Genomic DNA, 17,841 nt, shown 5'->3' with positions numbered 1-17,841 from the left:
AAAAGGAATTGATAAGATAAAACAGTTTAAAAAGGTTAAAATGGGAAAGAGGAAAAAGGGGAGTTCCGCAGTTCTCATTGATCAGTGAACTTGGTCTTTGCAGGATGTTTTTGCTGATCTTCTGGGGGAGGGGCCTGTTGTAGTGATTCTCAAGTGTCTTTGCCCTAGGTGGAATTTTACTGCCCTTGTCAGGGGCCAGGCTAAGTAATCTGCTCAGGTTCGCTCTGGGGAGCTTTTGTTCCCTGAACGCTTTCCATACAGCTTTGGAGGAGGAGAATGAAGATGGCAGCCTCCCAGTCTCCAGCCCAGAGGAGCCAAGAGCTCGGGGCCCCACTCCTCAGTGCACCCTCAGAGAAAAGCAGTCAATCACTCCCATCTCCCTGGTCTCCAGTCACGCTCTGTGCTCACCCGGCCTGTGACCAAGCGTTTTTGTCTGTGGTGCATGGCCCCATTATGAGTCTCTAAACCCAGCAGATTCCTGCAGTGCTCCTGCACTGCTCCTCCCAGAAGGTGAGTCTCCCTGGATCTGCCACTTGTGAGGTCCCTGCTCGAAGAATTGTAGCCTGACTCTGCCTCAGATTACAGTTTAAGGTAACCCTGAGCTCAGAGCCCCTCCTCGGCTCCATCTCTGCAGCTGGCTTTCCCACTCTGACACCTGGCTTTCCCACTCTGACACCTGGTTGCTCTGCCACTCTCAGGTACCCCCAGTCTTTCTGTGACCCTCACAGGTCCTGTGACCATACTGTCCCCATGAGGACTCCCTCCCCACCCCCTGCTTAGTGTCTGGAGAGACATCCCTCAGTAGAGCGGACTTCTAAAAGTTCCAATTTTGTGCTCCACTGCTCTACCGCTTGCTGGGAAATGTCACCCCCCCCAGCCCCCCCCACCCCACAGTCTGGGATCACTTCTCCGTATGTCCTACCTTCCAGAAAGTGGTTGCTTTTCTGTTCCTAGAATTGCTGCTCTTCTTCTCTTCGATCCCCTATTGAGTTTGTAGGTGTTCAGAATGGTTTGATAACTATCTAGCTGAATTCCTGGGACCAGACAAAATTTAGGTCTCCTAATTCTCCACCATCTTGCTCCTTCCCACCACCTGATCTTAACCAAGAGCAGGCATCTAGAAGAAGCAGAAGGAGAGTCAGCCACAACAGTGAGTGAATGAAGTGGAAGCTTCTGTGCTTACATTTAAGGAAAGTGAAAAAATACACTTACCTTCCAAAATGTTTCCCGTGTTGGCACCAAATGCTTTCTTTCTGCTGCACATGTGGGGTTCTGGCTCCATGAGTCCCTTGTTGAAATGCATAGTTATCTTTGGGAGGATCATACTTGAGCCTATTCCCTGATAATTAAGGCCAAAGGATTTTAGAATTTATCAAATTCTTTCTTCTCCTGTGATTATTACTGATTTTTTGACATTCTCTATATCCAAGAAGGTTGAGGAAAACTAATCCTGACTTTTAATTCTGTGTTCCCCTACTTCTTCGCTTCTTCCTCCCTCAATATCTTGGGACCTGCAGAAGGCAAAGCATTCTCTTGCCTTTTGCTTACCGTTTGGAGACAATGATCTTTCACTTCTGTTTAATAATCCTTCCTAATTTGGAGTTAATCCTGTTCCCTGGAAACCACTAATGCCTTCCAATTGTACCTAGAATGGCAAATAAATTCCTTATGGATAGTCACACCTTCAAAAATTCTGGTCCTCACTTCTCAAACCTTACCTCTTAACTGTCTCCTCCTTATTCATTCCATTTCAGTCATGCTGGTCTTCCTCCTGAAACAGATCACTTTCCTGCCTCAGGGATTTTGTACACATTTTTACCTCTGCCTAAAATGTTTTTCCCCAACTCCTAGCATGGCTGTATTCTCATACCTCAGATGAAATGTAACCTCCTTAGAATTGTGCCTTTTCTGATAGGTCCTTCATTCAGACATTCTTAATTTCACTACCTTGCCTTGTTTTTATAACCATTGTCACTACCTTAAAATATGTTGTTCATTTATCTACTCATCTATTACTAGAATGTAGCTCTCACTTACCTCATATTCCAGGGCTCAGGACAGGACACAGATAAGCACACTTTCTTCCTGTCCTCTGTGTTGACATCCACCAGCATCCAGGTCACACATTGTTCTCCTAATGCTCTGAGTGTGTGTCCAGGTCACATTAATGGGCTATTCAGTTCCCTATTGTACAGTTCCACGAATTCCTCTTCTTAAATGTATTTCACCATTACTCTGTCTCAATGAGCCATTCTGAGAACCGTAATTTGCCATCATCTCCAACTTCTAAAATTGTCCTCTCTTAGACAACAATTACCTTTCTACTACACCCCTCTCTCAATTTAGTCACATTCTTTCATTGAAGCTCTTATTGATTTCTGACTCTGAATCTTTTTTCTCCTACTTCCTGATAAATCTTCTCAATTCCATTTCCTCTCTCATCTGCTTGGAACTCATGACTAAACATTTCGATGTGCTCTCTCAAGCTTTGAAAAGATTCCTTTGTTATATGGCTGTACATTGGACTTCCTTGGCAATGCACTTGGACTTACAATATCAATGTAATAGACTTCACAATGAAGTCCATTTTTCCCCCCATCCTCTTTCAGGGTAGAGAGAACAGCTCTGCCTGGTAATCCTTTAATTCATCTCTACTGTGCCCTTTCTCATTCTTCAAAAACAGATAGATCCTCCTCTTTCCTCAAGCTTCCAGCTTGACCTTCATACTTCTCATAAGACCACATATTTTCTATTGAAAAAATAAACAATAAAATTGATTCCATCAGGCGTAGATTATTTCAATTCCTTACTTCTTTGGCTCCAAAGTTATCTAAGCCATCTCCTGTCTTAGTCGTCTTCCAAGCTATCTCAAAATAGGAAGTGCAGAATTTATTTCTGCATTTTTCAGTACCTAGTGCACTTTTGGGTAGGCATTTGTTACATATTTATTGAATAAATGAAACAACAGCAGATGGGCAATTCAGAACTTTATTAGCAGAAAGTGAGATGTTTCATATTCTGAAGACTAATACAGATGTGCTCAGATCATTGGTCTTGAATAGAACAAAGCTAAATACTAAATCCTTTTGACTCGGTAACATTAGTAGGAGAACTTAACCCTGCTGTCACACTGGGTCATATGTGACTACATCATTTAACAGATGGCACCTTCATCCTGGAGTCAGGAAACACAGTTTCTAACCTTAACTTTGCTACTAGCTGTCATTAGCACTCTAGACTTCAGTAACCTCATCTGAAAATGAAGGCCTGATAGGCTCTAATTTCTCTTCTGGCTCTAAAAGTCTATGACTCTTTAATTCCCTTGTCACTGTGTCAAATTGACAGCTAACAGTGAGGACTTCATTATAGAACAAGTGAAACTAGGTGATGGGAAAAATATTTCAAGTGGGACTTGGAAAGAAAGAAAGTACAAGGACATACTAAATTTACTTAACATTTTTCCAGGGCCTGGTTATAGTGGGAGAAGTGAAAACTTGAAGCATGAACTTCTAGTCTTTGTACATATTCATAAAGGAGCAAAATTAGCAATCACGAGGTGGATTCTGATCAGAACATGTAATAGGAAGGCCTTGTACACCATGCAAATGATCTTGTACTTTTAGTTTTTGATGCAAAAGGAAAAAAAAAGGATGGGTTTTACACTAACAGAGATTTCCATTGTAGATATCATAGATATAATCTGACAATATAATCTGAACAAAGGGAGGCCAATTAATTTTGTGACGATTTCAAATGGCCTGTATAACAGAGTTAATTATTGATCTTGAGTGTGAAAGCTCTTAATTTGTTATTTAATCACCTTTTAGTTATATCCAAGAAAGATGAGGGGAAGGAGTCAGGTTGGGTGAAGTAATTGTCCCCTTGTTTTTGAAGAGTATTAATTGATGTTTTCACCCATCACAGACTCAAAAACCATGATTTTAATTATTGCTTATAAAAGTTGTTACATTTTACATTTCTTTCTGTCACCTAGTTCTATTCTAATGCTTCATGTTAAGGCAAGAGAAATATGTTAAGGCTGTGCATATACTATTTTTTAAATTTTTATTTTTTAAATTTCTTTTTAGTGTTTCAGAATTCATTGTTTATGCACCACACCCAGTGTTCCATGCAATACATGCCCTCCTAAAACCCACCACCAGGCTCACCCAACCTCCCACCCCCTGCCCCTCCAAAACCCTCAGTTATTCAAGGTCCACAGTCTCTCATGATTCGTCTCCCCCTCCAGTTTCCCCCAACTCCCTTCTCTTCTCCATCTCCCCATGCCCTCTGTGTTATTCCTTATGCTACACAAATAAGTGAAACCATATGATAATTGACTCTCTCTGTTTGACTTATTCCACTCAGCATAATCTCTTCCAGTCCCATCCATGTTGATACAAAATTTAGGAATTCATCTTCTGATGGAGGCATAATACTCCATAGTATATATGGACCACATCTTTCTTATCTATTCGTCCATTGAAGGGCATCTTGGCTTTTTCCACAGTTTGGCGATTGTGGCCATTGCTGCTATAAACATGGGGTACAGATGGCCCTTCTTTTCACTACATCTGTATCTTTGGGGTAAACACCAAGTAGTGCAATTGCAGGGTCATAGGGAAGCTCTATTTTTAATTTTTTAAGGAATCTCCACACTGTTTTCAAAAGTGGTTGCACCAACTTGCATTCCCACCGACAGTGTAAGATATACTCTTACTGATAAAGTCTCCTAGGACCAAGAAGACACTAGTAAACTGAACCGTATTTTGCTCCTTCTCAAGCATACTGTGTATTTCTGTGTAGTTCTAACACTGAGAGTGAACTCAATAACAAAATGAGTGATAAGATAGCTATTTATTTTATTATTTACATTGTGTGTGCATTGTAAAATGTATTCTTGTTTCATTGAGGTATAATTGACATGTGACATTATGTTAGTTCCAGGTGTCCAACATAATGATTCACTATGGATACATATTGTAAAATCACCACTATAAGTCTAGTTAACCTCCATCACCATACACAATCATAAAAAATTTTTTCTTGTGATAAGAATTTATTTATTTATTTTATTTGAGAGGGAGAGTTGTGAGCAGAGGAAGGGGCAAAGGGAAGGAAAGAGAATCCTCAAGCAGACTTCCCACTGAATGGGAAGCCTGACACAGGTCTCGATCCCAGAACCCCAAGATGATTCCAAGACCTGGAGATCATGACCTGAGCCAAAATCAAGAGTCAGCAGCTCAGTTGACTATGCCACCCAGGAAACCCTCTTGTGAGAAAATTTTTAAAATTTACTCTCTCAGTCTCCTGAGACTGTTATGCAGTACAGTATTATTAACTTTAGTCACCATGCTATATATTACAACTCCATGACTTACTTATTTTATAGCTAGAAGTTTGTACCTCTTGACCACTTTCACCCATTTTGTGCTTCCCCCCACCCCCAACCCCAGCCACCACCAGTCTGTTCTCTGAGTTTGTGGTTGGGGCTTATTTTATTTTTTGGTTTTGTTTAGATTCCACATACAAGTGAAATCACATGGCATTTATCTTTCTCTGACTTATTTCATTTAGCATAATGCCCTCAAGGTCTACTCATCTTGTTGCATTGGCAAGATTTCATTCTTTTTTATGCCTGAATAATATCCCATTAGATAAACATATCACATATCACATCTTCTTTATCCATTCATCTGCTGATGAACATTTAGGTTGTTTGCATATCTCAGCTATTTTAAGTAATGCTGCAGTGAACATGGTGAGGAGGAGGGGCAAAATGTTGGTGTAGGTATCTTTTCCAGTTAGGGTTTTTGTGTTCTTCAAACAAATACCCAGAAAGTGGCATTACAGGATCATATGGTTGTTCAATTTTTAATTTTTTGAGAAAATGCCATCCTGTTTTCCATCCATTGGCTGCACCAATTTACCTTCCCAACAAGAGTACATGAGAGTTCCCTTTTTCCCACATCCTCACCAACACTTGTTATGTCTTGTCTTTTTGAAAAAGGTCATTCTAACAGGTATGAGGTGATATCTCATTGTACTTTGATTTGTATTTGCCTGATGATTAAGTGGTGTTGAGCATCAATGTAGTCTTTACTCAAAAATACAAGTTAATAGGTGTTTTTTATATCCAGATGCAAAATGTTAGGCACCACAGTGGAAAAAGAAAAGGAGTCTGTGGGCCCACTCCCACAGACTCCTTTTCTTTTTCCACTGTGGAGCCTAACATACCTGGGTTTGTTGATGCATCATGTATTGTGAGACCAAGATAGCATGCTGTATTCCCATCTGGAAGGCCCAGTTTTAGAGGAATGAAATTTTGACTCAGGCATTGAGATATGAGTGTTATCATTTGTCTTTCTGCGAGGATGATTGTGCAGGAAGGAACATTACCAGGACATTTCTCAGGATCATGGCAACACCATCTTTACATAAAACAAAAGCTATTTATTTGTTTATAAGTCCATTGTCATTTATCAGCTGGTCTGGGCCATTATTGGCTACTGAAAATGATGACTTCCTTAGAAGCAGAAATAAAGGAAATGAGTCTGCACATGGAAAGACAAGTGGATGCTTAATAAATGGTATGTTTTATTGATTGAAAACCACTTTTAGTTGCTTTGGGTTTATATTTACTTAGTGGCCATGGAGGGCCTGGCATTCTGCAAATGACACAGCTCTTACAAATGGTCAAATTTGGATAGATATGCAGCCAGATATTTGCATATATTGACAAAATGCACTAAACTAAATACTACATGGATTTAGCAAAACTCTGGATGGCTAAAGGCGGTAAAAAGCAAACAGATGTTGTTTTGTTTTGTTTTTCTTTTTCTTTTTCACACAAAAAAAAGGCAATTCAATCACCCTTTAACTTTCTCCTTACTAGCACTAAAAATAACATAGATTTATTCCATTGTTTACTTGAAGGAACTTTGTCATCCCAAGGTACTCCTATCAAATATCCATGAACCATGTATCTTAGAACACCTGTAAAATTACCCATCCACGTCCTTCAGGCCCATAGTACATAAAATGCCAAATAAAAATAAAAACAATTTCCAGTTTCTTCTTTTCCCTAACAAGCAAGAAAACCTATTTTAATACCTGACTATTCAGTCGTAATGTGTGCAATTTTGTAGTCCTGCGGTAACGAATATTTTTCCTCCTTGTACAAAGACATAACAGATGCAATTAGAGAATATTATATTGTCATATGCATCAGAGGAATAGAGTTGGTATTAAATCTTCCACATGGCACTCAGGCATGAAGGCATCAAAAAAGGAAATGGCATTACTCAAAACCCCCTTCACCTTTCAGCACCAGGGGGTCTCATTATATCTGAGGGAAGATATTTGCAAAAGTCAAATGCGGAGTGGGCTATAAATTGTCATGGGTAGTGGTGGGGAAAGTAAGAATTCTCAAGAGCCAGAAGCAGCACCCACTGAAGGACTGAGTAAAATGGTGATTTTACATGCTCTGCTGATCCTCCAGATACTGTGAGTAGAGGAAGGGGAGATTTGATAGATGAGACAGCCCACTTATGATTACAGACAATGGTAGATGATGGCATTGAATAACAATGACCACAGAACAGTCCATGTACCATCACCTGCAAATCCTGATTATAGACAACTACCAATGACTCTGAGTTTTGGATGTACCACAGTCCATGTTTTATCAGCAACTTGGAGCAGCCTCTGTAGGGTCATCAACTGCCAATCTTCATTGTATTAATATTCTAGGTTTCATATTAATTCAGATGAAAAAGTAATGAAACTTCAAAACAATGTAATCATATTACAGTATGTCTAAACCTACCTTCTAGATACACCCTGTGCTTTGGATAATGCTTTGTGTCATTCAAGTAGACATTTTTAGTGCTACATTAGTTTTTTGGTTTTTTTGGTTTGTTTGTTTGTTTTTAAGGCTAGAGAAAAATAGCAATGCCTATGCCATTTTTCTGATGGATGTTCCTCAAGTTCTAAAATGTATTCCTCTTACAAGGAATTTTCTTCTTCTATAAATGGGGAAAGAGGCTGATTTGAAAGGAAATTAACTGAGTTTTCTCTCACTTTGAAGCTGCACATTTCTCAAAGATATTTTTAAATTTTTTTCAGTGTTCCAAGATTCATTGTTTATGTATAATTTATTGAGCACCTACTGCACACCAGATACTTTTATATATGACATTTATCCATTTAATAAATATCTGTTAAGTTATTAACAGTCAGACACTGTTCAAAGGACTAGTTAATAGTTGTAAACAAGGTAGACAAGTTCCTTCACTGCCTAGCTTTCTATTTGTGGGAGACAATAAATGAAAAGTAAGTAAATAAATACAGAAATAAAGAATGTGATACATACCATAATGGGAATAAACTGAGTGTGCCAACATTTATTGAACATCAACTGTGTGCAAAACAATGTACTAGATGTACTACAATATACTACAGATGCTTTAAGAACATAGAAATGAATAACAAAATAAGTTCCTGCCCTCAAGGAGCTTACAGAGTGTAGGAAAATATAAATCATCAATCACTTTGTTCAGGTTAAAGTGTTACACATGTGATCAGTTATGTGGCTTTATCTCTAACTCAACAGTTAATACCTATTTTTCTCAAATTATTCCAAAAAATAGGAGGAGGTAAGTTTCCAAATTCATTCTACAAGTCCAACATTACCTTGATACCAAATCCAGATTACAGACACTGTAAAAAAAGAGAACTGCAGACCAATATCTCCGGTGAACATAGGTGCAAAAATCGTCAACAAAATGTTAGCAAACTGCATCCAACAATACATTTTTAAAAAATCACTCACCACAATCAAATGGCATTTGTTCCTGGGATGCAAGTGTGGTTCAATATTTGTAAATCAATCAGTGTGATACATCACATCAACAGGAGAAAAGATAAAAGCCATATGATCATTTTGATAAATGTAGAAAGAGTATTTGACAAAGTACAACAATGATTCATGATAAAAATTCTCAACAAAGACTGTTTAGAGGGCACATACCTCAACATAATTAAGGCCATGTATGAAAAACCCACAGTCAACATCATATTCAATGGTGAAAATTTGAGAGCTTTTCCCCTGACAAAACAAGGATGTCCATCTAACTAACCACTTTTATTCAACACAGTAGTGGAAGTCCTAGCCATAGAAATCAGACAACAAAAAGAAATAAAAGCATCCAAGTCATTAAGGAAGAAGTAAAACTTTCATTATTTGAAGATGACGTAATACTATATATAGAAAACCCTAAAGACTACCAAAAAATTACTAGAACTGATAAATGAATTAAGTAAAGTCACAGGATACAAAATTAATATACAGAAATCTGTTGCATCTCTATAAATTAATAATGAAGCAGTAGAAAGAGAAATTAAGAAAACAATCTCATTTACAATTGCACCAAAAAGAATAAAATGCCTAAGAACAAACTTAACCAAGAAGATGAAAGATTTGTACTCCAAACACTATAAAACACTGAAGAAAGAAATTGAAGATGACACAAATGCAAAGATATTTCCTGCTCATGAACCGGAATAACGAATATTGCTTAAATGTCCATAGTATTCAAAGCAATCTACAGTTTTAATGGAATCCCTTTCCAAATACCACCATTTTTTATGGAATTAGAACGAGTAATCCTAAAATTTGTATGGAACCACAAAAGACTCCCAAATAGCCAAAGCAATCTTGAAAAATAAGAACAAAACTTGAGTCATTACAACCCCAGATCTCAAGACATACTACAAAGTTGTAGTAATCAAAACAGTATGGTACTGGTACAAAAACAGATACATAGATCAATAATAAAGAGGCCAGAAATAAACCCATGTGGTCAATTAATCTACAACAAATGAGGCAAGAATATGCAATGAGAAAAAGACAATCTCTTCAACAAATGGTGGGGAAAACTGAATGGCTACATGCAAAATGCTGAAACTGGACCACTCTTTTGCACCATACACAAAAGTGAACTCAAAACAGATTAAAGACCTATATGTGAGACATGAAACCATAAAATTCCTAGAAGAAAACATAAGCAATAATTTCTTTGACATCAGCCATAGCCAGATTTTTCAAATTATGTCTCTTCTGGCAAGGGAAACAAAAGCAAAATTAAACTTTTGGGACTATACCAAGATAAAAAGCTTTTACACATCAAAAGAAACCATCAAAAAAGCAAAAAGACAATCTACAGAATGGGAGAAGGTTTTCAAATGATATATCTGATAAGAGATTAATATCTAAAGTAAATAAAGAACTTACACAACTCAGCACCAAAAATACAAATAATCCAATTAAAAAATGGGCAGAGGACCTGAATAGACATTTTTCGAAAGAAAACATACAGATGGCCAATAGACACAGGAAAAGATGCTCAACATCAGTAATCACTAGGGAAATACAAATTAAAACAACACTGAGATATCACCTCACACACCTGTCAGAATGGCTAAAATAAAAGAAGACAATAAATAACAAGTGTTAGTGAGGATGTGGAAAAAAAAGGAACCCTTGTGCACTGTTGGTGGGAATCCAAACTGGTGCATCTGCATTGGAAAACAGTATGAAGGCTCCTCAGAAAGTTAAAAATAGATCTACCATATGATCCAGTAATTCCAGTACTGGGTATTTACCCAAAGGAAACAAAAACACTAATTTGAAAAGAATGTGCACACCTATGTTTATTGCAACATTATTTACAATAGCCAAGATATGGAAACAACTCAAGTGTCCATCCAAAGATGAATGGATAAAGTAGATGTGAGGGGGGAATATTACCTAGCCATATAAAAGAATGAAATTTTGCCATTTACAACAACATGGATGGACCTAGAGGGTATAATGTTAAGAGAAGTAAGTCAGACAGAGAAAGACAAATACCATAGGATTTCACTCATGTGCAATTTAAGAAATAAAACAAAAAAAGGGCAAATTAAAAAACAGACTCTTAAATACAGAGAAAAAATGGTAATTGCCAGACAGTGAATGAGGGTGTAGGTGACACAGATAGAGGGGATTAAGCATATACTCATCTGGATGAACACTGAGAAACATATATAATTGTTAAATTATTATAATGTACACATGAACCTAATATAACACTGTATGTTAATTATACTTGAACAAAAAATTAAAAAATAAGAGTATTTTGTCTCTGTATCTGATCCTGGAACTTGTAGTCCATAGGACAAACAGGGAGGAAAGATCACAAGCAGATTAGAATCCACAAGCATGAATAGCTAGGACCCCACCACCACCACCTCCAAAAACAGACTGGATCTCAAATTTGTTCTTATTCCTCTGACCCTGGTGATGAGGTTATCTTACAGCAGTCAGGACCCTTCATTACAGACTTCTGCACACTCACATCTGGCCTAGGAGTTGAAGAAGCTGAAGGAGGATTCAGGGATAGGTAGAACAATTACAGGCCCAGCTGCTACTTCATGCCAGCAAGGTACATCAACAGACATCAATGTGTGTAAGCTGCACAGTGGCCGCTGCTCTTCTTCTGCCTTCCAAACTTCCCAAGGATCCCAGCCCCCCCATGGCCCACCCTAGCAGGAAATCTACAAAAAAGTAAATTCCAGAAAATACAGTTAAGCCTAGCAAATTGACACAACACAAAGCCATCACAGGCACTATACTATTTTAGGTAAGTAATGTGCAGAGTAAGACCATTTTTCCTGTTTTTGCATAACTGACATTTTTCATATTTTTGGTCATTTTAGAAGTACAGATACACACAGGTGCTATGGAAGTCTATACAGGCTTTTCTCCCAGCCTGGGAGTTAAAAAAAAAAAAAAACACCTTTCTAAACTGAGTTAAGCATTAAATAATATGCATGAAATAAGGACTCAAAAGAACAATAGGAATTGAGTTGGAAACAAGGAGAAGTAACAGAGAGAGTATATAAATCAGCACTTTTAGAATATCCTAACACATATTGCAAAGTCTCAACATAGGCTTGTTTTAATTATATTAATGTCCATTGTATTTGGCTGCATTTCTCTTTCAAATCTTCATTCCAAGCCCCAGGTTGTAAAATCAGTCCTTCCCAAAGATATAACTTGCCTCAAAGGAGAGAAGAGCAAATAGCCAAATGACACAATGACTCTTAAAGGTACTTGGGAAAATCATAGGATTCATTTCCTCTCATATTGGATTGACCAAAGAAAGTCACATGGCTATGCCTGACTTCAGTGAAGTGGGGATATATAAACATCTACATGGAGGGATAGTAAATATTTCAAACAAAATAAACAACAGTGTCTTGATCACAGATATTCTCTTTCCTCCCTTCTGTACACTAAGTTCACTCACTCTCCCATCTTTCTAAAGGAGACAACCAAAAAGTCTCAGATTCAAAATCTAGGGTCTTTTCCTAGTCTCTGTAGCAAATCTTCATGTGGCTCTTCTTACACAGTGACCTGTGAACTTAAGGAGATAAATTATATTTCCTCACATATTCAGTGTGCACTAGTGGAACAGGGAAGTTATAACTAAAATAAACCCTCTTCTTTGGAAGGGAGAAGAAATAAGACACTCATCACTTGCTCATCTACATCAATCCAAAAATTCCACAGGGTAGATAGATGTTGTAAGTGGTTCCTACTCTGGAGATCTGAATTAAATTCTTCCCAAGATTTACAACCTAGGAAAAGCTCTTCAGTTCACCATGTCTATAACCTTTGGCTGCATCTTTGGAAGGCTCTTTTTCTTCCTTCTATTCTCATTGGCTACATCTGAAGATGATGCTGGAGAGTAGTTTTCTTAGAGGCTCAATATCATCTCAGCCTGCTTCCTAGCTGTAAAATCTTTGGGGCCCAAGATTGACTATATTCTCCATACAATTCAGAAATTTCAGCAGAAACTTTGTTGGCAGTACCCTAAATTTGGACTGCGCCATTAGGCTGTTTTAATTGGCCCTTGGTATCCACAGATCTTCTAGATTTTATATCTTACTAGTTGAAAATGGCATTCAGTTGCATATTCAAACTCTGCAAGTCTCATAATCTCTGGATTTTCTCTATTCCTCTCAATTATGGTCAAATCAATTGGTTCTTTTATGAGCTCATCCTTTCCTACAGTATTTTGTCAAATACAGCCAATAGTGATCATGACACCAATATTCTTCTTCTCTCTTTATTTCCCTAAAGCCATAAGTTTATGAGGTGCATTATTTGCCTTTTGAGTTATTGTAGGTTATGGTTTTACACAAGCTGGAAGAATAGTGACAAAACATGTTTCCTCAGTTCCGCCAACTCCTACCATGTGGCCCAAAACCCAAAGGTACATATTTTAGCTCTTTTTTTAATGGAGGAACCCATTTTCATATCAGTCCAATCTCTCTAGATACTGCTACAATGAGAAACAACCCCCACACTTTAATGGATCTCAATAATTAAAGTTTCTCACTTATATTCATATTCATTGGTAATGGGTTGGGACTGCACTCTACATCCTCTTTATTTTGGGACCCAAGCTTGAAGGAGCATCCCCCATCTGGAATGTGCCAGCCTAATGGCAGAAGGGAAAATAGTGAATGGTTGAAAGACATGGTAGCTCTTAAAGATTCTGGTTTGAAGTGGTACTTTCCACTCTCACCCACATTGTATTGTCTAAAGAAAGTCATACGATCAAGCCTAACATAATGGAGTTGGAATGTATAACCTTCTCACAAGGAAGGGCAACACATATTTTCAACAAATACTGTCATCTCCCACAAAATTCAACCTGAAGGGTGATGTTCATTAGCAGTAAGATATAAAGTGAGAGGACAGGAATGGTTAAGAAAGTACTGGAGTATTGGAAGAAAACTTGTATCTAGAAGGTGCCATATGCAACTCTAAGGAGGTACTTTTGTTTTAGAAGCCAAGGGGAATTACTGAAGGTCTCTAAGCAGTGACATAATGATATTTTAGTTTATATGTATTATTCTAGCAGTGGTGAATACAGGGAGTCTAGTTAAGATGTTATTTCCATAGACTCAATGAATTATGATGAGAACAAGAGATAGAGCTATGGTAATAGGAAAGATGGGGTGTGCTGTGTTCTCATTTGGTAGGTATTTACCTACCTGCTTCTTTATTCATACAAAAAAAGGTAAGGATTAAGAAGTGAAGGAAAGTTGACTACGATGATGAGAAAGTAGATAATCATTGATTTTAAGGGACATGGCTGTCAAGAAGCAAGGTTAAAGATACATTTTGTAAGTGGTGGGAAGAACAGGCTTTTTGTTCCTGAAGGCTTCAACTTTCTATGTGAGACATAGGACATTTGGTTTTAGATGAAAGGATATGGGAGTTGGGTAAGACTCTTGAACAGAATACCAAAGACACTCTGAGAGGAGTGGGAGAGAGATCAAATAAAAACTTAAAGTGTAAGATAATTAGGAGCCTTGCCTCCTGTAAGTTTATAATGACTTGAAAGGGCACACTTTGTTCCTTTTCTTCACCAATGCTAAGTAGTCTAGGGCTTTGAAGGTATTATAAGGTTAAGCTTATGAAGAGAAGGTACAGTGGAAATACTGAGTTTCAAAGGAATTGAGGATGCCACTGAGAAAGCAACTGAAGAAATAAACTAAGTAGTCAAACTAGTTAGGGAAATGAGTAAGTCAATAGGTGGCTGATAATCCAGGAGACAACAGGACAGTCATGAGTCCATTGCCTATCCACAGCCAGAGTAAATGTTGTTGGAGTGAGGACATGAGCTTGACTGATAACAGTCTAAGGTGAGAGAGTGGGATGTCTGCATTTAAGGTTTCTAATTTGGTACAGTTCTGGTTCCTGGTTGATGATGAAGATTAGGACAAAGAAAGCATACAGCTTGAGTCATGCTCAGGAAAATCTTTAGAACTAAGTAAAGGAAAGAAAGACATATGAGGATAGTATGTTGGAGAGGTTATAGAAATGGAAATTGAAGTCACTCTTGATGTGAAAGGTGGAAATAATTGACAAGGCTTTTTTTGGGAAGGGGCAACTACTGAAAGAATGGGTAGGGGAAAAAAATTAGGAAACTGTTGAATGTGTTGATTCCTACCTGTGGTTGACAGAACTATAAATGACCTCCAATGACCCACACCCTTGTAGAATCCCGCCCCCTCCCTCTTAGTGTGGAATCCTCTCTCTTATGACTTGCTTCTGACAAATAGAAGATGCAAAAGTGATGGGATATCATTCGCATGATTCTGTTATGTTATATGGCATAGATAAGGGATTTTGCAAATGTAATTAAGACCCCTAATTAATTGGCTTTAAGCTAATCAAGAAGGAGATTATTCTGGGTGAGCCTGACCTTTTCAGGTGAGCCATTAAAAGTGGGTCTATAGGGCGCCTGGGTGGCTCAGTGGGTTAAGCCGCTGCCTTCAGCTCAGGTCATGATCTCAGGTCCGTGGGATCGAGTCCCGCATCAGGCTCTCTGCTCAGCAGGGAGCCTGCTTCCTTCTCTCTCTCTCTCTCTCTGCCTGCCTCTCCGTCTACTTGTGATCTCTCTCTGTCAAGTAAATAAATAAAATCTTAAAAAAAAAAAAAGTGGGTCTATAGCTCAGAAAAAAGAGAAGTTAGAGAATGGCTCTCCTGCTGGCAATTGAGAATCCAAGTGCCATGTGGTGAATTTCTTTTCTTTTTTTTTTTTTTTCCCCATGTGCTAAATTTCTAATGGGGGAGGAGGATGGGTGTCTTTTAGGAGCTAAGGGTCTCATTCCTACAAGCACAAGGAAATGAATTCTGCCAACCACAACATAAGCTTGGAAGATAAGACCCCCAATCTGGCTGACACCTTGGTTGTAGCCTTGTGGGATCCTGAGCAAAGGACCTAGCTAAGTGAGCCCCAGACTCCTTACCCGTGGAAACTGCAAGATAATGAATGCAATTGTTATGCAGTGGGAGAAAATGAATATACTATGTTAAATATACCACCTTATGTTAAGAGACTAAAGTGTTTTCATAAACCTTGTGTAAAATTCTATAAAAAAAAGTTTTCAAATTTTTTTTGCCTTAAACTTTTATTCACAGAAGCAAACATGAGATGGTTTCCAAATTAAGATTGTAGATTAGAGCATGAGAAGCAAGCTGTGCAGTAGATGGAGGGAGAACAATGGGACAGATCTCAGGCATAATTCTCTCTACTCCTACTCCTCTTTCATCACCTTGTCTGCATGGAGCAGAAACAAAAGGAACAGGTGCGTCCAGTCAGAGGGGCTGGATCTGCTGAAAATCAACACCTCAGGAAAGGAAGTTGGCGAGGAGGGGGATAAAAGAAGATGTGAAGTTGGCTCAGAATGAAAAGAAGGTGACAGAAAAGGAAACAAGGAAAAGGAAGCAGAGGAGAGAATCAGCTTAGTGCTTACTTGATAGACACATGATTTCATGATGGCTTCTGGCATCTGCCCTCTTCTCTAAAATAATTTATCTTTTCAACCCGTATGGGAGAGCTTGCCTAGCCAGCAAGTAGTGACAGTAAAATTTTCTTCACATTCTGAGTTCTACCCTTCCAAGGTTATTAACAGTAACATTCAGCCATTCCAAGACACCAAGCAGGTCTGAATGAAAGCTTCTTCCATTTTCTTTTATTCTATCGTGTCTGTAGGCTTCATTATAAGTGAGCAGGAAGGGGCTTAATATCTGTTGGCTACAACAAAAATTAATGGCCATGCAGGAAAAAAGCATTAATGGTTAAATGGAAAGAAGTATAAAAACGTTAGTAATGTATGAATTCACATCACTTCTACTTACATAAAACACATTTAACATTTCAGTTCTGTTCTAAAGGCTCACTTTAGAGCCAGAATGCAAAACGTTATGAAATTGCTAAGTGTTTCAGACTAAATTATGAGTAATACTTTGGGACATGGTTAAAGATTTGTTAAACACACCACAGAGCAATTTAAAGTGTGCAATGATTCAATAAGGTACAAGAGATACAGTGGGAGTCTTTGATTCATTATTTATGGAATTACACTTGAGCTATCTCTATAGAGTGATTTTTCAATGCTAGCCATATATTCTTGACTGCTGTGGCTCATGGTTATGGGTAGAAGGAAGGTGGAGTTGACTATCAATTCAAGATGGAAAAAAAATGTCTTTATTGATTTTGAGAATGATCTGGTGACCCACTGAGAACAGGCAGAATCAAGACAATGGTCAATATGAAATTTTCACCATAGTATGTGATTGGATAGTAATTTTTGGTATTTAAGACATGATTTTCAAAAGCACTCCATTCATTCATGTGTTCATTCATTCAACAAATGTTTTATAAATACATATACATCTTTTATTCAGAGTGATTTTGACGCACCTTTCACCCAAAGAAAGAGAAATTAATCCTTTTCTTTCCTCATTTATGAAAACTATTTGACTACATTATATAATGGTTTTGTCAAAAGACCTCTACCTAAGTGAGAATTTAATTATGTAGGGCAGGCTGAATTAATCACTAATACTTTTACAGTCTGTATCTATCTCCTTGGCGAGAATAGTCAGAAAGGAAATTTAGTTGGCCAGCAAGTTAAAGATATTTCTGTTGTTAGTCTGCAGTGTATAAAATGAAGGGGGCTGGTGTTCAGAAATAGATGATTTGTACTGAGCAAGAGTAGCTAAGCAGAAATTCGGAAGCCCATACTTCATAAAGCTACATCAGATATTTTGAACCCAATATGTTAAGTACATAAAAATTAGCAGAAAAAAATTATCCTGCAAGCAGGACTAGAAAAAAAAAATCATAATCAGTGAGTCTCTGGTAGGGAGCATGAATAATAAGAGTCTAGAGAAATTATACTCAAACTGAAATAAAACCAAAAGTTAATTGT

The sequence above is a fragment of the Lutra lutra genome, chromosome 2 (genome assembly GCF_902655055.1).
Source record: "Lutra lutra chromosome 2, mLutLut1.2, whole genome shotgun sequence".
In the NCBI taxonomy this organism is placed as follows: domain Eukaryota; kingdom Metazoa; phylum Chordata; class Mammalia; order Carnivora; family Mustelidae; genus Lutra; species Lutra lutra.
This window is presented reverse-complemented; position numbering follows the sequence as displayed.